The sequence below is a fragment of the Enhydra lutris genome, unplaced genomic scaffold (genome assembly GCF_002288905.1).
Source record: "Enhydra lutris kenyoni isolate GAN:26980312 unplaced genomic scaffold, ASM228890v2 scaffoldscaffold3, whole genome shotgun sequence".
Taxonomy (NCBI): Eukaryota; Metazoa; Chordata; class Mammalia; order Carnivora; family Mustelidae; genus Enhydra; species Enhydra lutris.
This window is the reverse complement of record NW_019154087.1, coordinates 72096194-72122904: the sequence shown is the minus strand read 5'-3', so window position 1 is coordinate 72122904 and position 26711 is coordinate 72096194. Positions and strand designations below refer to the sequence as shown.

The window sequence follows — 26711 nt, the reverse complement described above, 5'->3', positions numbered from 1 at the left end:
TTTTCCTGGGGATGATGAAGATAGTCATGAGACATTTTGCTGCTGAGGCTAATCAGAGTCATAATATACCTGCTGTCATAATACACCTTTTGCAATTACTGGGAGTGGGATGGGTTTGCCCCAGGCCAGTTGGGTTCTTCTCCCCAGTTTCCATCTATAAGACAGGCTGGTCATATGCTAGAATTGGGAGCACATTCTATGGCAAGACAATGCAGAGCTCATGGACTTAGAAAGGGATCAAATGGAGGACTCCCATGTTTTGAGCAGCCCAGCTCACCACTCACAGGTTACCCCACCATGCTATAGATGGTGTAACAGATACAGACAGAGGTTGTGGTAGTCTCTCCTGACTCCCACCCACCATTCTCAATGGAGGTGTGTAGGTGTTGACAAAGTAAAGCCAAGGGATCATTTATTTCACCCTCACCTGTCCTACATGGGTGCCTGCTTTGTGTCAGGTTCCATGCTAGGAGTGGAGACACAGCCTAATAAGACCCATGGGCTTCTTTCAGGGAGCTCCCAGTTGGGAAACAAAGCAAAGGAACACAGATAGAGCCCTGTCCTAAGGCAGATTGTGATAAGGTTGATGACGGGGACCATATTTTGACACAGCAAATGCTGTGGTCATCTACAGGAGGCGCACGTGGTGCAAGTGTGGGTGTTGCACGGAGGGGGGTTAGTCAGAGCAAGGCTGCTGGCCAGGCTGAGATGACTTCGACTGTTTAGGGTGGGGTCCTTGAGTTAACTCTAGGACAGGGATCTGGAGGTTAAGCACTTACAGATGACCCTTCGCTGGACATCATGAGGCAGATGCCCTGGACCTCACTGGTCTTGTCCTACTTCCTGTCAAGTGAGCATAGTCAGCTGGGCCCTGTGATGGGATGTTCAATGCTGCCTTCACCTTCGGGGTTCTACACTCAGGGCAAAGGGCATCATTAGAGGTGTTGTGTGTCCCACCACCCATTGACCTGGGGTTGGAGGGGGGGCGGCCAACAGCAACAATGAGAGAAACTCATGATTCATCTCAAGGACCCAGGGCTAATATCCAGCCAGAGGATGATTTGAACATGTTCTTGGGCTTCTCAGTGGGAGATTGGGATCTGGGTTTTGTGGTCTTGGCAGCCACAACCATAACAAATTTCCAGAATTTTTGGAAACTGTTTCAGCCCAGCAGGAAAGCTAGGCTATGGTATTACAATCCCTCTGCTGAATAGGAACTTTTAGGTGACAGAAGAGGGTCTAGAAGAGAAAGCCAGACAGATGGGGACCCTGGGGCAGGTCTCTGGAGCCTGGAAGGCCTGGAAGGCATCATCTCTTGGGAAGAGGAGGCCTGCCAGGGAAGGAAGGTTCTCGTCTAGTGCCTGGAGGGTTGCCATATGGAAAAGAGCAGGCATGTTCTGTGTGGCCTCAGAGGGTAGAAGTAGACAAATGGGTGATATTGTAAGGACACAGATTCCCATTCAAAACAGAGGAGAGTTCCTAACACGTAGTGCTGCCTGGCATGACGCAGAAAGACTTTCCTCCTGGCTTAGTCAACTCGGAGGTTGAATGGGATTTATGATGACATCCTGGAAGTTTCAGAAGGGAGGGTAGAACATGGTTTTCCAATCTAACCAAAATGTTGCCACGCCTCATTAGCTATTCCATGTGGAAACCTGGGAAGGATATTGATCATTGTGATTACCTTTGAGCCTGAAGTTTCTGGGTACCAGATTGCCTGTGTGGCATGATAGTTTGGGTAGATTTGAACTAATCTGATGAAACAGAGCATCATACTTTATCTCTTGGCTCTGTCCCTTCCCCAGGTCCTTGTCTAGAAAATCATGTGGGCCCCTGGGAGGGGTTCGGTGAGGGTGGCCAATGAAAAATATAGTCACCAGCTGCCTCTCCCCCAGGGAGGGGACTTAGGAATGTGGTGGACAAGTCTAGGGTTCTTTAGGGAGATCCTGCCTGACCTTAGGTAGGAAGTTTCTTCAGATTACCCTGATTGAAGACCTCCACTGGTGCTCCTTTTATGAAAATATCAAGACCATGAGGAGATCCATGATTCAGTGTAAACCAGAGCTTGCCTGACCTTGCATTCTTTCTGCTGTGGCTGTTTCCCCACCTTGGATAGAACATGTTCTTCATTGTCCTGCTGAGGTTGCCTTGCACAAGAGGTGCTAAGGACTGAATTGTGCCCCCGCCCCCAAATTTATATGTTGAAGTCTTATCCTTCAATATGATGGTATTTGCAGGTGGGCCTTTGAGAGGTTATTAGGTCATGAGAGCGGAGGCCTCATGATAAATTAGTACCCTTATAAGAAGAGATGGGAGAGGAAGGTGGAAAGGGAAAGGAGGGAGAGAGAGAAAGATCTTCTAAGTGAGGACACAGAAGAAAGGAGTCATATGCAAGCTAGGAAAACAGCCCTTACCAAAAACCAAATCAGCGCACTCCTTGATCTTAGACTTTCCTGGTCTCCACAACTGTGACTGATAAATGTCTGCTGTTTAAGCCACCTGGTATTTTGTTTTAGTAGCCCAGACTGACTGACACGGGAGGATCTCTGAACCACTCTCAGACTTCAAGGCCTCCTTGTTGACACAGAGATCATACATCCTACAATTGGATGACAAAATCATCCACTGCAACCAAGTACTGTGTCTGAATAACTGGTAAAAAATAACAGGGGGACAAATGCTTGCTCTTACCATGTTTCAATATTGCGAAATTATAACCTAACCACAGAACAATATTACTCTTATAGAACCTCCTAGGAGACTTGTCTCAGTTCATCTTTTCATCCAAGTATTTGAAATAGAAGGTAAATACTATACATCCTATTTATGCATCAGCCTTGCTTCCCCTGTCTGATCCAACCATCTGGATTTAAATTATTTTCACCCAAACTATTTTCTCAATTGGGCTTTCTACCCACCATCTACCTATCCATTCCTGACCAGCATCCTCTTAGGAACTTTACTGATGTTCCCATAATATTGCCAGGTTTTATGCACACAGCCTTCCAACATCTCTCAAGGAGGCTCCGTCAGTCCCTTCTTCCCACCCTGAAATTCCTCTAAGATTTTCTATCTCTTCAAGTCATTGCTTATGACCTGGACTGATGGTTCCCTATTATGTTTTTGTTGTGTTCCACGTTCAGTTTGGGACAATATTGACCATTAGGCTTATGTTCATGAACAAGAGAGTTGAGAATGGTTGGTCGTGGGGTTATGAGGTCCTTGGTGCAGCACTTTAGGGAAGATGTGATAGAGTGAAAGTGTTAGAGGAGGTTCACTGTTATTCATGACTATTCAGGGACATCACCGTGGTGACAAAGGGTGGTCATGAAGAACAATGTCTTCCACCTTGCTCCTGTCATGACACTACTAAGGAATTGCAGTTCTTGCTGTAAAAATGTAATAGAAGGGGGAAGTGCAAACACCTAGGTCTTTGATTTCTCGGGAAGATGGAGTTTTATGGTAATGTAGACTACAGAGCTGGAACAGGGAGAGTTCCTATGAAATGGGTTAGGTTAGATATTGTGGGTTAGGATTTCAACATATGAATTTGGGAGGATGCAAACATTCAGTCTGTAGCATGGGAATAAAAAGGATAATGAGATGTGATTTCTGCTCTGGGAGGGTTTAAAATCATCAGCAATCAGCACACATGCACGTGAGGACGTGTGACGTAGCTAATGCTATTTGCCAGAGGAGCGTCTGCTTGTGTAAAGTGGGGGGAGGGGGGAGGCTCTGACTCCCAAGAGATGGAACGGCTGGAGACAGCTGAACACTAAGTGATCCAAATGTCGTTTGAACTGAACACCCCTTTTTTTTGATCACCTCATTCCAAACAGGTCTTTGACTCTGAAATCAGAGAACAGTGTGCTCAGAGCCCATAGCCATTTATGTGGCCAATTACTGATTTCATTATGCATCTCGGAATTGAGAGTGTGATGCCCTTGGACTTTATTGGGACCACCTGTTGGAAACAGTGCCATGAAATTCTCCTCTGTGCTTATTGTAGGGGTGCTGTTGAGGACGTTGTTCATTCCATTACACAACATCAACACATGCAGAAATTATTTTCTGTCTTAGTTGCAGAAGGAGGTATGCTCGCCTTGAGGAATTAGTTTGTTTTCACCCAAGGAGACTGTGAATCTGAAAGTAATTAAAGTTGCTTTCAAGAGGCAATTAATGCAAACCAAGAGTGAGCTGTCACCCCACTACAAGATGTATGAATTTGAAGGTAATTAAAATGAAAACCTGGAGACAGAACTGTGGTCCTCCTACAGCTACTGTATAGACTTTCCAGAAAGCATTTTTCTGTTTGTCTCGTTCCTACCTCTATTTAGCATCTCACACACGTCCTTCTTTATCTTGTTCACATCTATTATCTTACTGTATTTTCTGTATCCTTGTAAACTGCCTTTATCCTTTTTGGAACAAAGTAGGGCATTATGCACAATTTTTGAAAAAAATTTTGCCTACTCTCTTCAATTCTGCAAGTGCATGATGTTTTTAAAAATGCAAATGATAAATGAATGAGTGAATGAATGAATGAATGAATAACAGAGACATGGAACCTTGGAGGAGATCTTATTTGTTGGGGTGAAATAGGATTATTTCAGTTTTAGTCAAGTATTTAAATGGCATGGTAAATACAGGATCACCACTCAAGGACATGGGACTGGTGGAAGAAGTGTGTGATTAATTATATCATTACACATAATCACGGTGTATACTGTGCTGGCATTATAGCATTTAGGGAGAAGAGGAAGACAGGCAGTCTCACACAGTACCGTATACTGGGTAACGCCATGGACTTTGAAGACAACCTGGGTGGGTTTGAATGACCTCTTCTCTGTTACCAACTATGAGACATTGACCAAGTTACTTGATCTTTCTCTAATTGACTTTCATCATCTGAAAATGGGGAAAATAATTATGTCTGCTTCATTGGGTTGTTATGAGATTGGAATAAGTTAACATATCAAAAGCACTTTGAAAAGTGGCTCCTGGCACCCAATAGGCATGCTAGAAGGAGTACTGTTGTTATTATAGTGGGAGTACTACCACTACTATGGGTATTGTTACTCTTGGGTTTTTTTTTTTTTTCTTCCTGGTTTTCTTTGCAGTCAGTTAAGCTTGATAGTGGAAACTGAGAGTCAGAAAAAACTTGGGTTTAGTCCCAGCTCACCCACTAACACTCTGTAATCTTGGGAAAAATCACTGTCTGAACCTTAGTACACTTAATTGTAAAGTGAGCAGGTTGGACTAAGTCAGTGTTTCCCAGACTTTTTGACCATGACCTACGTTAATAAATTTTACATCACAACTAGTTCACACATCCCACCCATAATCCAACTAACCCTAAATGTGTGATGAATGCTGATGATTTTCTAGTCTATTCTATACTCTTTATTTTTAAAAAAATACTGACAACCCTTGCATTCATGTCATGATCCACAAATGAGATACAAGCCATCATCTGAAAAACAATGGGCTCCATGGGTCTTTTAAATATTCTAAGTGAATAGCTATAACATATAGGCTTTGAGGGGAAATTTCTGGGTTCACATCCGGCCTGTGCCACTGACTGAATCTTAGAGCAAAAAATTTAACCTCTCAAATCCTTAGTTTTCTCATCTATCAGATGGGATGACAATAGTATACCTACCCCATAGAGTTGTTGTCAGGATTAAGTAAGTTAATTTATGCATGAAAACTCTTAGTGCCTGGCACATAAAAAGTACTCAGTGACATTAGATATCATCATTATTAGTGTTGCTATTTAACAATATTGTTATTACCATCATTATTAGACAATCAGAGGAATTTTGTTTTCTGAACTGCCAAGGGTTAGAAGCATGCTTATTTAGACTGAGCACCCACTGGTTTAGTCTATAAAGAGAGCTTGGTATGCTTGGTGTGGTCGGAGGGTGTGCACCCATAGGCCACCTGCTTCTAGTAAACCCACAGGGGAAGCCTAGAACTTCCTAGATCCTGAGGGATCCTGGACTTGCCGTGACAGTGCAGGGCTCAGCATGCCAAAAAACAGGGTAGGGTTTCCAGCACTGCATCTCCTTGGGTGGGGTGGGGGAGAAGGAGCCAGCCAACTCCACGGTGCTGTTCCCACCCGTAGCTCCCCGAGAACACAGCCTTGGAAGGGGTCTCAGAGGACATCCTGTATGACCTCCCTCCCTCCCAGGGCAAGAACCTCCCTCCTGACTTCCCAGACAGATGAAGTATTGCATGTCTATTGAAGAGCAGCCACAAGTGACAGGAACTTTTGCCCAATCCTCCTCCAATGGCCCACGCACGCTGTTTCCAGCTCCTCTTGCAGGAACAGCTCCTAACGAGGATTCCTCCTCATCTTCATGATTGCTCCTCAGCGAGTAAAGAGGCTAAGCGAGCCTCATTCTTTCCACAGAGGCTCTTTAGATCTGGTTAGGAGACCTGCGTGTGTGCGTGTGAGCGTGCGTGTGCGTGTGTAGAAATCATACTTGGCGCGTTATGTAGAAATCATCAGTTTGTGTGCCTGCTCCCCTTTGTGGTCCAAAACAAACCTCCTTTAGGATAAGGTACTGTGTCGTGTTTGGCCTTGTGCTCCCGGTGCCTGACATCAAGCTCTACACATAGTAGATACTCAGCTAACATTTGGCCTCCATGTAATAGCCATCCTCCCTCTCCCACCTCCATCCAACAGATTTTCGTTGAAAACACAATTAGACACAGCACTGTCAGTGTGGTCTGGTGAGGGCACCGTGTGCCGGGCGGTGGCTCACTTTGATCTGGACACTGCACGTATGCTGATGTAGCCTAAATTTGCACGAGCCTTGCTCATGGTGACTCATAGTAAGACACGACACCGCATCCAAATGATGGGATACTATGCAGTCATTAATAATCACGGCCGTTCTCCAACGCCAGATCTCTTTCGAAGGAGATACTGCCTAGTGGGGGCTCCTCCATCCCAGGTCAGTTTGACTGGCTTTTGCTGGTTTTGTTGTTGCCTTAACTTCCATGCAGATCTTGTTAGGAATCCCAATTAAATGTCATCACACTGGGTTCTGCCAAGTATTGCAGCCTGTTGGGTCAGTCTGAATCTGGATTTGGACAGCTGTCATTAAGTTTTCCCTTTCAGGCTTGTGTCATCGGTCCCATCTGAGCCAGTATCCCAACGCCGCCTCCGTTCCATAGCCTCCCGCCACGTGTGCAGGATATGACCAAAGGCACACCAGCATGCACACATTTTATTGTCCTGTGAGGTGGGATCCCCTCAAAGACCCCTCCCCCTCTACCAGCCTTTTTTCTTCAACCTAGACCCCACTCACCTGAGACACTACCTTTCCTCCTGCATCCCACCTTGGCAGTGTGAGCCTTCCCAAGCCATCAGCGCTTTTCCAGTGGAAGGGACTCAGGGCTCTTCCTAGCTCCAGGCAACTGAGATGGAGAAAGAGGAAGAGAATTTTGACATCCTGACTTCTCCACAAAAGATTCCATGACCCAGGATGAAGAACCTGTCATACCTCTCTTACTTGTGCGGATGCTTCTGACCACCCCTAAGGTGAGAGAAGTGGGCATGAGGGAAAGTCCCCTGCAAATCTGACACCTTGCTGTCTGGGTCTCCAGTCAAACTGTTAGAAAATAAGATAGAGGACAGTGCAGAAGACCTATCTCAGCTACATCTCCCTGGTATCCTTCCTCTAGACAAAGGCCTAAATCTGGCTATTGCCTGTTTTGGCCAATAAAGTTTTATTAGCACACAGCTGTGCTCATTCATTTATGACATATATTGTCTATGGCTGCTTTTGCACTGCAGCGGCAGAGCTGAGTAACTTAAACAGAGACCATATGGCCTAATAAGCCAAAATTGTTACTCCCTGGCCCTTTACAGAAAAAGTTTGCCAACCTGCCTTTAGGTTTATACTGACCACTAAGCAGCCCTTCAATCTTTCACCTCTGGATTGTGCTTTATGGTTTTCAAAGACTTTTCCCGTATGACATGTCATCTAATTCTCCTAACAATTGAAGGAATCCAGAAGAGAGTCCATAGGTATCACTGAAGAAACTGAGGCTCAGGGGAGATGCGCGTGCTGGCTCCTGGTCCCACAGCGGGGGAGCAGAGCCTGGACCTTGGATGATAGGATTGTGTGCTTCTCTTACCCAGTCTCCTGCGGGAGGCATTATCTGTGGTCCAATGACAAAGCTTCTGGGCACTGAAGTCAGCCTGCCAGTTTACACATCTTGGCTTTCCCACTTACTGTGGGCTCTTGGGCAAGTTATTCAAACTACCTGAAACTTAGCATCCTCATCTATAAAGCAGAAGTGATAACACTTCCTACTTCTAAGTGTCATGATGAGGATGAAATGAGTTCTTTGATGGAAACTGCTTATAATCGTCCACAACACAGAGTAGGAGTCATCAGTGTTTGTTAGGTGATTTTAATTGGAATATAACTCCCTCCGATGGTATCATAATCCAGCCCTCATTTCATTATGCAGTATAGAAAACATCAAGAGAGACTTGTCAGCTGCTTTGATTTCTGTCCAAGGAGCCAGGATTGGAGGGATTTTTGGAGGCACTGTGAATGCAGCACCCGGATTTTGCTCAGAAGATGAACTTTCTTACTTAAGCAAGAGTGGATGGCGATGGACTTGCTTCCTTCTGCAGCTCACATTTCCCTCTGTGTGGCTCAGCCTTCATACTTTCAAAACCTGCCTTTCTGTCTGCCTTATAGTTCTATCTTCTGCTTGCATGTGCCCGAGCTATCAAGTAGATGTTGTCGCTAACTGATGACTTTGGGTTTGGGCTGGGATGGTAGCCGAGCCGCTCACAGGCTCTCGTTCTCCACCCTGTTGGGGAGAAGATAGAAACTCTCAGCATTTCTGTTAGGATTTTGTAGGCATTGTGCATTATCTGCCCCTGCCCAAGGGCTTAGAGCCCTCTTGCATTAAATCCAAAACAGCAAGCATTTGTTGAGTGCCAACAATGTGCCTGGCACTGAGGCACAGGGAGATATGAAGAGAAATAAAGAGCGGTCCCTGACATAAATACCTTACCAACCGGAAGAGCAGATGTGAAAAAATAAAAACAAACAACTCTGTAAAATATGGTGCAGTTCAAAAAAAACAGATGGTTTAGAATGAGGCAAACCAGAATTCAAACATCAGCTTGATCACGTGTGAGTTGTGATCTGGGGAAATGATTTAATACTCATTGAAAAAAAAAAACATTAAAATGGGGACAATAATGATCGCTTGCCAGTATTGTGACGATTCACTGAGCTAACACATAAAATGCCTTGCACAATGCCTGACTTATGCCAGGGGCTCAATAAATGTTTCCCTATAAATCTCAAAAAAGAGGTACTAACATATTCAGAGAAGTTCTCATTTCATTCAGGGAAGCAATCCACTGGTCTTCTTTGGTGCTCTGCTCCCCCGTTTCACCTGTAAATCTTGGAGTAACAAGGAGCTCAGTCCTTGGCCTTCTTCCCTTCATTCATTGAGCTCTCTTGCTGGTGCCTTTCATCAAATTCCATATTTCATCTCTCTCCTCACCACTGACTTTTGCCTCAAATCCCAGACTAAAATGTTCAATTACCTACTTGTACCATCCCCACTTGGCTATTTCATAAGCATTTCAAACTCAACATGGGAACAGAACTCTTGATTTTCCCTCCCAAAATTGTTTCTCCCCAATTCTTCTCCATCTCTGTAAATGACACCAAGATTTACCCAGTTGTATTAACCAAACACCAAGGCATCCTTCTAGATTTCTCTCCCCTGCCTCCCATGTTCACCCTATCAGCAAACTCTGATGGACCCCATCATCTCTGACCTGCACCCTTCCAGTTGCCTCCCAATTGTGGAGAGTTACCAAATAAAAATACAGGATGCCCTAATAAATTTGAATTTCAGTTAAATGTTGAATAGTTTTCCAGACCCATGAGGAAGAATAGCAAAGCAGAGAGCTTCTCACATAACCAGCTAGTCTCAAGTCTGTGGGGATGTTGATGGTGGTGGTGGTGTTGGTGTTGGTGGTGGGTCATGGCCCTGCCTGTCTTTCTCTGGTTCCAGGAGAGGTTGGTGGTGGCCCATTGTTATGGCCTCCAGTAGATGGTATGTTTTGTCTTCTTAGAATAATGTCCACCTTTCACACATGGCCTCCATTTCTGAGAAGTTCCTCAGAGATGGGAAGCCGGCCTTCTTAGCCCCAAATGCCCTTCCAGCTGGGAACCCCTGTGGTCTGATGGCTGCCAGGCAACTCTGGGCTCCTGCCCTTCCATGTGCAACTTTGCAAGAGCCCCATTCCCTGAGATCTTTTTTAGAGCCATTCAAGGGATACAGGGAACTCGGTGGGAGGGTGGGAAGCCCTCCTGCAGTTCTATCCCACAGCCTCCCCTCCTTGGGAAATCCCAGAAGAAAGGCTGGCCCAGGCTCTGCTCCAGCTCAGGAGTCATGGGTGGCCTCTCCCAATGGTCTCTCGCTGTGCTTCTCTCTAATGAGAGCACCTGTCTGAGCTCAGCTGTCATCTAGTAGCAACCTGGAGCCAGACCCCCTTTTTCCAGAGATCCCCATTTCGAAGAGGGGTGTTTGGAACCCCTCTCCCTGACTTAGCATCTGCAAGAACATGGGGAGGGCAGTGAAGGTGACCGAAGTGACTCCCAGGAGGCAACAGTGCCAGTTCCCAGGACGGGAAACAGGGATTCATACAGGGCCGCCCTGAGTGACCCTGGGAGGGGTTTCTTCTGCACAGGGCTTTGTTGCTCCTTCTTGCTGTTGTCAACAATGAGAAGGCCAGTTGTCCTCTGTGAAACATTTCAGCATATTATCTGCCAGAGTTTTGGAAAAACTGCATCTTTCCGGGAGGAGTCTGAGGAAAGGCATCTCTTATTTACCCATTAACACTGTCCCTGACCATTAGCTGGGGCCACTGAGCACAAATAAACAAGCAGATTGCCTTAAGGAAGTCAATGTCCTGTCAGGATCTATAAAAGCAGTTTATATCCTTTGGCTCAGAAATCCTACTCCATTGGCCCGAAGGAAATGATTACAATGAAGGAAAATGACATGTATATAAAACTCTTAGCAACGTTATGCATGATTGCTCAAAACTGGAAAAAAACTAAATGTCCAACCTCAGCAGGTTGTTTAACTCAATTATGACAAAACAACACAAAGGAATATTACATAGCCATTCCAAATGCTGACTAATAAGCAGCATGGGAGAGTGTTTATGAAGTAATGTTAGGGGAAAACACACTGCCCTATTGCTTTCGTGCCCTCAGTGTGCAATACGGTACAGAAGGAGGGAGGGGGGTACTGGGAGAAATGAAAACTGCTGGTGGCGTGAGAGGCTTATTGGTATACATTCTTCTCTTTCAATTTCCTCTAACGTTGGTGTTTTAATAAAGCCATCCTTTTAAAAAGCCACAGGAATCCTCCTGCAAGCCTGAGAACATGGCACCTAGCATGGCTCTCACTGTCCTGGAGCCATCAGCCTACTCTCAGGTGGAGCCACCGGGTCTCTCCTTATTTATTCCCCAATTGTGTGCATGTGCTGCCCCGACCTGGGTGTGCTGCCAACAGAGGCTCCCTCGAGTCCAGGACCAGAGGACACCCTTGCAACAGATGGAGAAGCTGGGCAAGTGCCCCAGGGGCACACAGAAAGGGAGAGGCCAAATGACAAAGGAAACCAGAGCTGGGAAGGATTAGTCCTGGCCTCAACTTTGTAAATGAGACCAAGGCCGGGGCGGGGAAGTGTCCTGCTCCTCCTTCCCCTTGCTTCTGGGACTGATGGGGACTTGTATCCCAGGCTTCGGAGGCCCCCAGACTCCTGTTCCTCTGGGAGGCCTCTGTCTTCCCAGGCATCCTCCTCAGGGGTCCCAGCTGTCACCTCCACCCAGATACATGCTTTCTGGAGCTTCCCTTGGTTCTTGAAGCTCTCAGTGCTTGGCGAAATGATTATTTATTTCTTCTAATAACTTCTACCTTCTTTGGGGGTGAAGTCATTCTTCCAGGGTAATGGGAATAAAGTAAAATGCTCCAAGTTTCTCTCTGAACTGGTTTTCTTTTTCTTTTTTCTTTTCTGTCTTTAGCTCCCTGCCCCAGCTTTATTGGGTAATTGACCAATAAAAATGATACTGTTTCAGGTGTACGGCGTGATGTTTTATTTACATAGGCATTGTGAAATGACCACCGCTGTCAAGCTAGTTAAAGCTCATCAACCTAACCATCACCTTACATAATTAGGATTTTTTGGTGTGTGGTGAGAAAACGTCATGTCTACCCTCTTGGTAAATTTCAGGTATACACTACATCTTGTTAACTATAGTTTCCACGCCATATATTCGCTCTCCAGAGCTTATCCATCCTGTATAGCTGCACCTTTGTATCCTTTGACGAACAGCTCCCCATGTCCCCCACTCGAAGCCCCTGGGAGTCACTGCTCGGCTCCTTGTTTTTATGAGTTGGATTTTTTTAGCTTCCACATATAAGCGAGACCCTACAGTCTGTCTTCTTGTGTCTGACTTAACATCACTCAGCATCACGGCCTCCAGGTTCATCCATGTTGTTGCAAATGCAGGATCTCCTTATTTTTCAGGACTGAACGATATTCCACTGCATGTCTGTACCACATCTTCTCTATCCCTTCATCTGTCTGCAGACACGGTTGAGGTTGTTTCCATATCTTGGCTATTGTGAATAAGGCTGCAATAAATATGCGGCTGCGGATACCTGTCTCTTCAAGTTCCTAATTTTATTTCCTCTGGGTATGTGCCCGGAAGTGGGATTGATGAAGTTCTAGAACCTAGGTGAGGTTCGGTGGGCTGAGGTCCGGAGCCGATGACCAAGAAAGAATACTTGAGACATCTTTGGTGCAAAATGGTGGTTTATTAAAGCACGGGGACAGGACCCGTGGGCAGGAAGAGCTGCTGCTCCGGGTTGTGAGGGATGGCAGGTTCTGTACCGTGCGGGTTGGGGGAAGGGGAGGGGAAGGGAGGTTTCAACGGAACTTTCATATGCTAAAGAGGGCCTACCAGAGGCCTTGCCCTTGCGGCTTGATCAATGTTGTCTTTAGGCCAACCATTAACATCAAGATAGTTGAGAGATTCTTGGTGGGATGTCACAATCCTGCTATCAATCGTCTTTGTTAGTGAGATTTAGGTTTAGAAGAGATTTAACTATATTTACATTCCCTTCTACCTCAGCCTCCTCCAGTTTTGTTTATGGTGGGGAGGGAGACATTAGGGCTTGAGGAACTGAGTTATTTTCCTCTGGAAATTTGTGCTATTGATAAGGTAACTTCTTTGTTTGTAGATCTCTAGGACATTAGTAAACCAAGGGAGACTCCGGTCTTGCAGGATTGTGATCTCTTCAAGTTAACTATTTGTTTCTCGCTTAAGGCGGTCAGGGGTGCCTGAGGAATGTCACACACGTTACCAAGGGGAACGGGTGGAGAGGGGTCCAAGGTGCCAGCTTTTGCTTTGTCTTCAGCCAGCCTCCTGCTCCCTCATCAGGATTGTTGGTCCAGAAGGTAGTTCTCTATTTAAATTTTTTTGAGGAACCTCCCTAAGTCGTTTTCCATAGATGGTGCTCCAGTTTGCATTCCTATCAGCTGTGCACAGGGCAGACTGTTGTTTTTTTCTGACTACCCCCTCCCCCACAACTTGCCCACCTCCATCCATGTTAGGAGCATACCTTAGTGCTGTGACCCGTGTTTTCAGGTATGTACCTCCTTTCACAGATCCTGCCCCCTCGATTATGTTCTGAGGACTTCAAGTCCCTAATTCTTTTTTTATTAACATATAATGTATTATTTGCCCCAGGGGTACAGGTCTGTGAATCATCAGTCTTACACAATTCACAGCACTCACCATACATATACCCTCCCCAATGTCCATAACCCAGCCACCTTATCCCTCCCCCCACTTGCCAGCAACGCTCAGTTTGTTTCCTGAGATTAAAGTCTCTTATGGCTGGTCTCCCTCCCTGGTCCCATCTTGTTTCATTTTTCTCTCCCTTTCCCCATGACCCCCCACCCAGATGGGCAACTGCCTTCTGAAGCGCTTCCTTTGCAGTACTCCTGGGCACCTCCGATTCAACACGCCCAAACCCAAACTCAAGTCCATCTTACGGATATATTATCATTTATTAACCAAATTCCTGTTGTTGGATGCTAAAGTTTCCAGCTCAGCCTGAGGGCTGGGACGCAACAGTTGGTTAATGAAGATGTTGTTCTGTGGCTGACCAAGGCCAGGAGGGTGCAGGATTGCCCTTTTTAGCCCAGGGTCCAGTGGAAAAGGTGTGGGAAGAGGAAAGGGCTCCTGCGGCATGTCACCCATGCCCCTTCACTCTGGGCTTTGGAGCCACTCAAAGGGTCCCTTTCCTGACCCTTGCCAGAGCCTCCCTGTTGCTTTGACTACCTGGTTCCATAGGCCCCTTCCCCCTAGGTGTTTTAGATCCTTCCTCTTGGCAACCTACTTCACCATCCCACCCCCCTCTCATCCTACTGCTTCCTCATAGCCTTTGGTCCTGGTTATCATCTTTGAGGGCCATCTGGTTTCCCTCTGGATTAGGCTGCAGAAAGAGGGAGCAAGATCGTATTAGTTTCCTTGAGCTAGTGTAACAAAGTCTCACAAACTGGGCAGCCTAAACAACAGAAACTTATTTTCTCACCATCAGAAGCCTGGAAGTCTAAGAAGAAGATGGTGGCAGGTTTGCTTTTTCCCTGAGGCCTCTCTCCTTGGCTTACAGACAACAACCTTCTCTCTATGTCCTCACATGATATTCTCTCTGCATATACATCTCTGGTCTCTCTCTCTCTTCTTATAAGGACCCAGTCCTGTTGGATTAGGACCCCACCTTTATGACCTCATTTAACTTTAATTACTTCCTCAAAGGCCCTTATCACAGTGCAGATTAGGGCTTCACATAAATTGGGTAGTGGTGGAGGGAGGTACATAATTCAGTTCATAACAAGGATGAAAAAAAAAAATCCCCCACTAGTTCTACTTCAGGAATCAGATATCTGTGTGCATCAGACCTTGTTCTGCAAAACTGGGCACCAGCCTGAGGGCTCAGGGGCCAAGGTCAGCAGTGCTTTGCTGGGTCTACAGCCCATGACCTTAGGTGGTGGCAGCAAAGGCAGAGAGTCACTGTTCACCACCTTTCCAAGGACTTTGGTCCATACAAACTGGGATCCCTAGCTAGACCCTCATATTCAAAGTTGGGTTGATCAGAAAGTGACTGTCCTCATGTATTAGTTTCCTAGGGCTGTCATACCAAAGTACCCCAAACTGAGTGGCTTAGAACGGTAGAAATTTATTTTCTCCCAGTTCTGGAGACAAGAAGTCCCAAATCGAGGTGTAAGTAACTGTACTTCCTCTGGACACTTTAGGGGAGAATACATCCTTATCTCTTCTAGCTTCTGGTGGTTATCAGCAACCCTTAGTCTCTCTTGTCCTAGAGATACATCTTTATAATTTGTGTCTGTCTTCACATGGCTTTCTCCTTGTGTGTCTGTGTCTCTATATCCAAATTCCCTTCTTCTTGTAAGGACATCGGTGGTATTATTTAGGGCCCACCCTAATCCATTATGACCTTAACTGGATTATACCTGCAAAGACCCTCTTTCCAAAGGCCACACCCACAGGTTCTAGGTGGACAAGAACTGGTTGGGGGGGGGGGGATGGGGAGCACTATTCAATCCAGTACACCAGGGAATGAAAGTACATTTTTCCTGGTGAAAAGCTTTGAAAGGAAGAAAGCATTTGGGACTTGCCCTTCTTCTGCAGAATCTCAAGAAACCTCCCGGTTTTGCATTCTTTCATCATATGGTCAGTCAGGTGTGGCAAGTGGAGGTAGAAGAGAGGCTCGGGAAAACAGAGTTAATAGTACTCACAAGTCTTAAGGACACAGGGGGAAGCAGCAGGGTGGGCAGGAGGTAGAAGACAGGAGCAGGAGGAGGAGTTAGGCTGTGGTCTTCACTGGGGTTTCTGCAGGTAACAAAAAATGAACAACAGTTCAGGTCTGGCTGGTGTGAATAGTTTTGGCTATCTGGGTGGTCTCCAGTTGCCTGGACCTGGACCTGGACCTGCAGATGCTCAGGACAGAGGAAAATTGCCTCCCAGGGTGCACCAAGCCCTCCAGAAGAAGTGTGCCTCTGGATGGATTAGTTTGCCTATCAAAAGCACGCTCTTGCTGGGGCCCTTTGCTATCTCTAAGAACTGGCTAGCCTAGGGAGAGGCAGTCTCTCCCCTGCCAAGAAGGTGTTTTAAGATGTCAGAACATTAGAATATACAAGAAAACTTAAAATATGTCCAGTACACTCTCTCTCATGGGAAAGAGGAAGGACCTGGCTGCCTCGGTCCCCAGCTCCTATAAACTCATGCAGTCTTCTGAGCATTCTGGCAGGCCTATGCTCACATTCTAGAAGGGACTTCATCTTCTGCTTTCCCTTGTGGACACAGGAATGTCAGTGGCTACACAGGGAGGACAGGTCCCCACTGGTCCCCACTGGTGGTCCAGCCTCTGGCTCTGGGTTCCCGCACTGCCATTGGCTATGTGACCTCAGGCAGGAGGCCTTGCCTCTGGGAGCCTCAGGACCTGGTCTTCTGGCACATTGGCGGTCACCAGTTACTGGCCTCCGACAAAGCCCCTTTCTACTCTTCAGAGGTTATGGTCCCTTTAGAGGGACTCCAGGTTGACAGTTTCTGAACTGGACTTTTGAAGTCCCATCAACTGTGAAAATTCTAGGTCCCAGGAAGCATCCTTGCTACCTGATCCTGCCCTGTTCCCCTTTTGTGTGCATTTGGTGCATTTTTCATGTTGGTCTTATACAAAGGCCGGTGGTTTCTACATCTGGCTGTCCAGGAAACCACAACCTCCTTGAGCTCAGGGCCATCTTTGAATACCTTTATATCATCCACACTAGCATCAATTTTGGAATTACACAGACTTGGGGTTCTAATCCCTTACTCTTCCATTTTTACTCTGTGACTTTGGGCAAATTACTGAAGTTCTTTGAGTTAAAGTTTGCTTCTCTGTAAAATGGGGCTCTTCATGCCAACCTCTGAGGTGCATGGTGGCCCTTGAATGAGACAGTGGATTCAAGCACCATCATTCCTCTTGGAAAGGAATCCCAGTACAAGGGAATCCTCTGGTCATGCTTGGTGGGAGGTACATAATAAGCGGCTTAGTCCATGCAAACCTATTCTTTTCTCATGGAGCTGAGCACTGGAGTAGGCCTTTTGTTAATAGATCTCAATGGGATTGATTGAATGAGTGCATAGATGGTATCTGTTCACATATATTTGGGGGGGTGGGATCAGAATTGAGGCTCCAATGATGGACAAGGTTAGTGCTGCCTTGAGACCCAGGCAAATGGCCTGGAGCCCCTACCCCTTCCCCATACTTTAGAGGCCCCCCTCAGTCCCAGCTGGCCACATCCGATCCCACGAGGTGAGGAGGAGTCCTCGGGACTACGAGAACTTGCCCTTCCAGAGTCACCCTTTTCTCCTGGGCCGTGCTCCGGGGACCTGGCACCATGGAATTCGCTGTCCTGCAGGTCCAGCTGTCTTCCGGGACACCAGGTCATCCTGCCGAGGGTCCATCACATTGCTGGCCAGAGGGCGGCAAAGCGGGAGCCATTGGCAGATGTCAGGGGGCAGGGGGATGGAACTTGGATGTGCAGCCAAGCTTGGTGTCCCTAACCTTGGCCGTAAGGCTCTCTGTAGTACAGGACTACACAGGGAATGGAAGGGGGCCTGGACCAGGTTCTGGGTAGGCATAAGTGTTGGGATCTTGTCAGCGAAGCCCAGACACGGGTCATTTAATGGCAATGAATGCGTTTGGTGTCACTGCCTCGACCAGGGAGCTGGCCCCCAGTTGGCAGTGGCAGTGTGCTAAGCCCTTCCCTCCTTGGGGGCTCTGGACCTCCCCCTGCTCCAAGGACTCGGCTCTGGGGCAGCCAGTGGAAGGTGATGCTCTTGGCCTGGGGGAGCAGGAAGATGGTGTGCTGCTAGGAACCCCTAGTGAACCTCATCCCTGGTTAGTTTGCATATCAAAAGCTTGCTCCCCAGCCTGCCCAGCTCAGCCCTGTGGCAGCCTGATCTCCCTCCTGTGTGGCACCAGCTCACACAAGCCCCAGGACTTCCAGCAGCTTCCTTCTGGTGGCTGGGACAGCAGCTCCTCTGCCATCCCACCCCTGTGCAGCCCCCAGCTCCCCTTCAGGAGCCACACCCACATCCACTAGCCTCTCCTTACCCCAGGCCCTGGCAGGGGAGGATGCAGCCCCAGAACACTGTGTGTCAGGCAGGGGCTTTTCCCATCTGGCTCTGGTTGCTGGGAGCATAGCAGTTTCCACAGGGAAAAGCACTTTTAATGGGAAGCGGTTGAGGCTGAAGGAGGTCAGCTGGGGGTGAATCAGCTCATCTGCACTCTTCTTGCCTCCCTCCCTCTCTGGTTCTCCTGCAGCCCCAGGGCCTGATTCCCCCAGCCACCCTCTGTGCAGTGCCCAAGCACCACCGCCCCCACCCTCCACCGCCTTCCCAAAGGTGGCAACTGCTGTCCCCCACCCCCCACCGCCACCATGATATCACAGTACTATTTCACGTTGTTATGTCACTCGATTTTCACGTAATACTGTGAGCTAGAGACAGTGAGCCCCATTTACAGGTGAGAAGATCGAGGCTCAGAGAGCCTGATAGTCTTCATAGGTGAACAGGTGTTCATTAAATGTAAATGGCACCTGTAGCTAGGGTCTGAGCTGGGACTCAGTCTCTGGTTTAGAGAGCTCATGCCCCGAACCCCCACTGCCCCTGCCTGGTTTCTGCCTGCCCCTGCATCGAGGGAATGTGGATCAGCTCGAAACCAGAGTTCTGGGCTAGGCAGGAAGGGCTCTGCTCCCATGTGATCAAAACAGGCCTGGCTCTAAGTCTTCCGAAGTCCCCTGTTCTGTCCGCCACACACTTGGCTTTGGGGCAAGAGGTAGAGAGGGAAACTGAGGCAAACCTGAGGGACAAGGAGGGTGACTTTCCACAGAGAAGGTTAGTTCCAAGCCAGTTCTCTGTTCTACCCATGTATACTGATTCCCACAGCCAAGCCATGTGGCTTTTCATGATGTCGGCCTCCATCGTGCATATTAGCCAAACAGATCGACAGAAAGGACTATAGTACCACATTGCCCACTATGAAGTAAGTCAAGGATGGATTTTTAAATTTCCTTGATAAAACTGGAGGTTATGGAGAAGTTCCCATTCCTTTCTGTAGCCCAAAGCTTTTGATTTAACAAGGCATTTGGGGCTGGAATTTTTTTTTTTTTTTTCCCTCCTTTCTGTCTTGGAAAGCATCCCACAGCTGGAACCGTGAGCTCTCAGCTGTTTGTTTTTCTTCCTTGGAGAGGGACTTGGGAACGTTACCCACCAAACCCCATAGGGGAATGGGCAGTTTGAAGGGCGTTCAAGCCCCAAACACACAAACCCCAAACACATGAGCCGCAGGCTGCACTCTTCCTCCTGGAGGCTGAAAGGCTGGTGGGCAGTCCAGATGTCCCCAAAGAGCAGGGCCAGTTCCAGACCACTCCACCTGATATTTGATGACCGAGAAGGTGGGGGAAGGGAAAGAAGATTCCAGCCCCCGGGCCCCAGGCCAGGTCCTGAAACTCCAGTTGTGCAAGTGGAGTAGGACTGCCCGGAGTGGCTCTCAGTGGGCCCATTTATCATGTGGCCTTGGGTGGGACCGGGCAGAGCCTCAGTAACGTTTGCCCAGAGTGCTTGCCTGCCGGGACCTAGCCAGACTCTTCCCCCCAAGTCCCACCCTCACCCTAGGGGGCCCCTAGCCCCAGGCCTGGTCCATCTTCCTGGCTCCACCCTACCCCAGTTCCTCTCTTTAGTTCCTTTTAGAATTGCTTTTATTGTGGTGAAATAGACCTGAAACTTACCGTTTTAACCACTTTTAAATGTATAGTTAGGTGGTGATAAGTACATTCACCTGTGCAACCATCATCTCCATCCATCTTCAGAGTGCATTTCATCCTCCCAAATGGAAAATCTGTAATTTTTAAACACTGATTTCCCATTCCTCCCTGCCCCCCTTCCCACCCATGGCAACTACTCTTCCATTTCCTGTCTCAGTGAATTTGACTACTCCGGGTACCCCATGTGAGTGGAATCATACCGTATTTTTCCTTCTGTGACTGGCTAATTGCACTTAGCATGATTATTATCTTCAAGGTCCATCCATATTTTAGCCTGTGACAGGCTTGCCTTCCTTTTAAGGGCTGAGTAATATTCCTTTATGTGTCTACACCACATTTTGTTTATTCATTCATCCATCAATGGGTTGGTTCAGCTATTAGGTTTGCGTCAGCCTTTTGGCTATTGTGAATGATGCTGCCATGAACACGGGTGTGCAAATACCTGTTTGAATCCCTGCTTTCAATTCGTTTGGGTGTATACTCAGAAGTGGCCTTGCTTGCCCTTCTGATTTTTAAATCAGCTTGCACTTGAATTTCCAACGGGACATTCTGACCAACCTGAGACCTCTGTTTCCTTGGGAGAGACAGAAGAGGTTGGGAGAGCATAGAGAAGGAAAGAAGGCACTCGGGATCATGAACTCCCATTATCCCACAGCTCTCACAGGACTACATCACTAAAACAGGAATGGGGCAGGGGTGGCTTTCGGAAATGCAGATTTGCAGAGCCCGCCTGCTCCTGAATCAGAACCTCCCGGCTGTAATCTTCAAGTTACTTGGGTACTTTTCTGATTCATTGCAAGTTTTAGAGCTACTGCCTGAAAACTGGACATTCCACTCACTGGGATGAAGATGGCAAAAGGGACCTCATTAGAGTCTCTGGTTCTGGGTACGCTGAGGGTGTCATCCAGGACTCCTCCAGCACATCCAGCCTCGTGGATATCAGATCCTGGGCTATAGCTGTGTCTTTTCCTCCTCCTGTGAGAACACTAGTCATATTGGATCAGGGCCCACCCTAATGACTTCATCTTAATTTAATCACCTCCTTAAAGAACTTTTCTCCAAATATTGTTAACATGCCAAGGTATTGAGGGTTGGGACTTCAATATACAAAAATTTTTTTGCCAGGGGAGGACACACTTTAGCCCACAACACAATCCTTTCCTCCTTCATTCCTTTCTTGACTATCTTAAATTCTTTGTATTGCTCAAACAAAGCAATACCGTCAGGAAATAGAGTAAAAACCTATTCGTAATTCCACTGCTCTAAGAAATCAATTGTTTTCAACAATCCGTTTTCTCTTTCTTTCCTCCTCCTCCTCCTTCTTTTCTTTTAGAGAGAGAGGATGTGTGCATGGACCTGTGTCCAGGGGTAGGAAAGAGGAGCAGGGAAGGGCAGAGGAAGAAAGAGAGAGAATTGCCGCTTCCAGCTTCCAGTCATCGATGGGAGAAGAATTAGGCACAAACAAGTCAGCTGCAAGAGATTGGGAGTGGGGGACAACAGTCGAAAAGGACTGCTGCCACAAGCAACTCCACAGTCTCACTTTTATTGGATAGAAACAATAGCCAACAGAAGGACCGATGAAGGTCAAACGTCAGTCACGTCTTGCGGACGAGCGAGGAGGAAGATGAAGTTTATAGTTAACCAGGCACATTCAAAGGACACATCTAACCAACAACGGGCGCTTCTGGGAAGAGAAAGGAGCGATAACAGAAAAGGAGTGATAAGCAGGCGGTTTTCGTTCCACCCTGAGCTGACCGGCGTTCCCGGGTGCTCAGCTTCCCTGAAGCAGGCAGCGTTCCGCCCTGGGCGGGCCGGGCATTCCCGGCTGCCCGGTTTCTGTGAAGGGGCGGCCTCCCGCCCTGAGCGAGCCGGGCATCCCCAGCTGCCCAGCTTCACGGTCGTATATCGTCCTACTCCCCAAAGACCTGTTGCCAGTACATGTATTTCTTAAGGCCATATCTAAATGTGCTTGGTAACTAGTAAAATCCTCCAGGGGTTACAGTTTAAGTAACAAATTGTTCCGAGGGGCAGCAGCAAGAATCTTAAGCAGGCTTCACGCCCAGAGCAGAACCATATGGGGGTCTTGATCTCAAGACCCTGAGATCTTGATCTAAACTGAAATCAAGAGTCAGATGTCCAGCCGACTGAGCCACCCAGGCTCCCCTGCAATCCCAATTCTCATTTAATCCGCTGTGTGTGGGGGGGTATTCATGGGTGCTTGCTCAGTCTTAACAGCGCATGCATTTCCCACACTGTTGCATAACAGACCTCATAGCTGTCATTTGTAGGGCTTTGTCTAAGTCCAGCTAACTGATATACCCATGGTTTAATTATTCCTGATTTGTTCATTCATGATTTTTCCATTTTTCACTTATACAAATAAAAGGGCAATGAGTTTCTTTGTGCTATATAGTTTCCCTTCTTTGGGATTATTTCCTTAGGGTTAACTCCCAGCGGTGAGATTATGTTCACAAAGGATGTGAGCATTTTTATGGTTCTTGATGCATCTTGCCAAATTGCTTTCCAAGAGCATTTTACACTGTCATCAGCGATGTATAAACATACTAGTTTTCACTGTCCTCTTGCCAGCATGATGTAGCACTGTCCCATTATTTTTAGAGAGATTTCATTTGTTTTATTTTATATCTCTTCAATAACTAATGATCTCATAATGTTTTTCATATATTTGATTATTCATTATATCACCTCTTAAGGGAACTGTCTCTTTAAGCCCTTTGCCTGCTTACCTATGTGAGGCCAAAACAGATCATTATTAAGTATCTACCACCTGTTCACTACCCCGGGTGCTATGGGTGACCAAGGAAGTGTAAGGCCTAGTTCTTAACCTTCCAGAAACGTACAATCAATGATCACATCTTATTTAGTTATTGCGGATTTCTTTGTCCCTGATCCCCTGCTTTGCACGTTTTGCTCAATAAATTTTGTTGAATGTAGTTCAATCCCAGATAATATGTTTATGTTCTTTGCGGTTCACAGAGATCTGCCTTCAATTCAAAGGAATGCAGAACCAGAATCCAAAATGAGTCTGAGACCCAGGGAGTTAGCTTAGACCTTCGAATCTAATATGGATAGTCATGAGATTCTGTGCTACAGCAGAGGGAAGATGCACTTGATAGCAGTTTTTAAAGCAAGGTTTAGGGTTTGAGGTTGGCAGCATGAGTAAATGTATGATGTGGCTGCTCACCAAAAGCGATCACAGTAGTACTCATATTAATAGAGGTATAGTATTGAGAATAAGGGAGGTGATAGTCCTCAACTCCACAACTTCTCAGTATTTGTCTTTTTTCTTTTCCATTTTTTAAAAAATTTTAAACCTACAGAGAAGTTGGAAACATATAATAAGCACTCATATACCCTTCATGTTGGTCCATCAACTGTTAACACTTTGCTACATTTTCCCTTCTCTCCCTCTCCCTCTCTCTCCCTCTCTGCGAGTCCCCCCTCCCTTGTTATTACTGTTTCTATTGTTGTGGAATCCTTTGAAAGTAAATCCTTTGAAAGAAACTAAATACTTTAGTATTTACTCCCAAGGGCAAGGGAATTCTCTTATATCACCCCTTATAGTTGTTAAATTCAGAAACTTAACTTTGATATAATTACAAACACATAATCCATAATTAACTTTCTTCAATTGCTCCAGTAATGTTCTTCATTGCTTGTTTTGTTTTGTTTTATCTTGAAGCAGGATCCGACCCAGTGTCAGGCATTTAGTTATACCATGTCTCTTTGGTCTTCTTTTATCTAGAATGGCTTCTAGCCTTTCATTGTTTCTCAGACATCAATAATTTTGAAGAACATAGGTCAGCTGCTTGCTATAATGTTCCTCAATCTGTGTGCGTCTGATTGTTTCCCGATGATTGGATGTAGATTACACATTCATGGTGGAAATACATCATAAAGCCTGCTCAATGCATCACATCAGGGGGCATACTGTATCATTTTTTTCCCTTTATTGGTAACATTCAGTATGATCACTTGCTTAAAGTCTTTATCTACTGTAAGTTATCTTTATTCCCTTTGATATTGTGTGGATACCAACCATCTTTTTTCACTCAATGATTTTAGCATTGTGGATAATGCTTTCCTGACTCCACTATTACAAAGCTGGTCCTAAGGTGAGGGCTTTTTTTTCTAACCATCCTCAGTGTTGTTTTCCTGTCTGGGCACAGTTATAGCTGGATGTAGACTGTGGGGTGCTGGAATTGGCTCCCACTGTATGCATCTTTTCCCGACTCCATATTTAGTGACATCACGTCGGGAACTTGAAATCAGCCATAGTGGGAGTATTTACACCTCAGAAATTGGCAAACGCTATAGAGTGAGATTTTTGTTGTTCCCCTGGAGGACCAGTTGTTAAACCTTTACATTGGATGCAGACAAGCTGAAACACATTCAAAAAACGACTCTGTTCGTGGAGGGACTAGAAACCTTAAGGAAAGGAGATCTGTCTTCAGATATTTAAATGACTCTCTTGTGAGGAATCCTCCCTAGTTGGGAGGTAACTCCATAACACATCCCGCCCGTCCTCCCACTGGGCACTCCAGCTGTGCGTTAGTCCTTGAAGGAATCACAGGCATCTCCCCCACATGCTTTCTGTGGGAAGCTAGTGGTGTGGTAAAGAACACAGAAGCTGTAGGTCACCTCAAGAAGGGATCTGGATGCTTCACCCTTTGATTCCAGAGGAAACATTGTGGATGCAGAGAGGTGTGAGGTGCAGAGGACATAGAGTTCATGCTAAGTGGCTTTCATGTTGGTAAAGTAGGTACAACTTTAACTCAAGCAGTGAGGGCTACAGCCAGCTTGGGCACTAGGGGGCTTGGAGGAGGTTTAGAATGACAGCTAAGGGATTTTTTTCCCAGCCCACCAACCGACTCAAAGTAGTTCAATGCCAGGAATGTTCAAACAGCATGAGCCTGGGCTAAGTCCGCACACTTCTCCAGTAGTATTGTGTGGTCCAAGAGGTAAAGCAAGGAAAGGTGTTACAAGCAGTTGCGTTGGGTTTATCATTGATGTGTAGAAAGGTAGGTAAACTCCCTCAGAGGCCTGGGACATTGGAAAGCAGCTCTGAATCCAGGTCCAACAGTGATTCAAGTATGGCCAGAGGGGAGCAAATGGAGGAGGGTTAAGTTACCAGGATCAGTTGTGAGAGACCCAACAAGCTTAGGGGTGGTTTGAAAAGAGGGGAGTCGATGTTCTGGGATCTCTTGTAAAAGTACCAAATGATTACAGGTCCTGGGGTGAACAGTACTGGGGGACACTGTGGGCAAAGAAGGTGAAGAGCTGTGTGTTCAGGTCACCAAAAAGTAACAAACACAAAAAAGATCAAGTGCATGACAGTGCTTTGTGAAATATAAACCCCTATTTGATGTTCTGTAATGAGTACGAACGCCCACAGATCTGACAGTCCATGAAGAAAGAGAGGGAGGCTGGAGCAGAGGGCGTATGTGAATACTAATAGTTTGAACTTGAACAGGGCTTTGCAGTATAGGTGGGGTTTTCTTTCCAGCGTTTTTCTCAAATGAGATAATATCTGTGTAAAACACATAACTGAGTGCCTGGCCCCTAGTAAGTGCTCAGTTAAAGTTTATTCTTTTCTTTAGTCCTCACAGCAATACCCTACGGTAGATGATGTTAATTCTATTTTTAGATGGAAAGGAACAGACTCAGAGTGATGAATCTTAGTTAAGTGATGGGCAGGCCTTTGGATCGTAAGTTCAATATTCCTTCTTTTCTAATGCATCTAAGGGCCCACCTAATTCTTAGTATCTATGAAATTCTAAAATCTGCTTCTTTTATATCATCTTTTGTCCTTCACACAAAGCTGTCAGTTTTTGAAACTGACATTGTAAACATGACATGTAGGCAGTGTTTTTTTTTTTTATTACAATATGTTTAAAGTTGTTATTAAAATTTTTCCCTATTGTAGGAAGGCTCTGAACTCACATGATTGGAACTGACGATTGTCACTGGCAGGATTTCAGATGCCTCTTTTGCAATACTGTAAATACCCAAGCTAATAATTCAAGATGCTCTGGGGACCAATAAATACTTCAATGTAACTCTTTGTCTTAGTGTCAAGGTTTTTCACTGGAAAAGCTCTGTTTAGGTGGAAATGCTTTTTGCATTATTGTCAGTGACAATATGCGGGACGGATGGATGGATGGATGGATTAGATGGATGAGCGGGTAGGTGGGTAGAAGAGCAGGTGGTCTGATAGAAAGAGATGGGACCTGGGTTTCAAGAAATATGAGTCCTAGCCCTGGTTCTGCTGCCAAACATCTAGATGACCTGGACCATTTCATATCCCCTTTCTCAGCCTTCATTTCCTCATCTGAAAATGAGAAGTAAATGATTATTCAGGTCATTTTCAGCTCAAAGCATCTTATTGCACCGTGAGTCTGATTTTGGAAGAACAGCAACATGAGAGATCTGACACGGGGCTGCCAGCCTCATGTTTGGAGAAGAGGAAACCCAGTAAGTGCCTAGATTCCTGGCAAGTGTGGCCCAGATTCCTTACATGCCTCTTAGCGAGAATCATTTCCAACCTCCTTAAAGTACTTTACGACAGGCTCAACAAGGGAAGAAAGATGGATTTGAGAAAATCGTCCAACCAAGAGCCGGGTGGAAACCCTGGGGGACTGATATGGAGCTGTTTGAAAACAAGCACTTATGGAACAAATTGTCCAGAAAGATAGAAACGAAGAAACACGCTTGCTGCCCT

General features: G+C 46.3%; 1 protein-coding gene across 1 annotated transcript in view; it reads left to right on the top strand.

Moving 5' to 3' along the window:
- The window catches only part of LOC111155460 (scavenger receptor class A member 5), a 126973-nt gene that overhangs the window by 29402 nt on the left and 70860 nt on the right, over positions 1-26711 (top strand). The gene's annotated exons all lie outside the window — the stretch shown is intronic.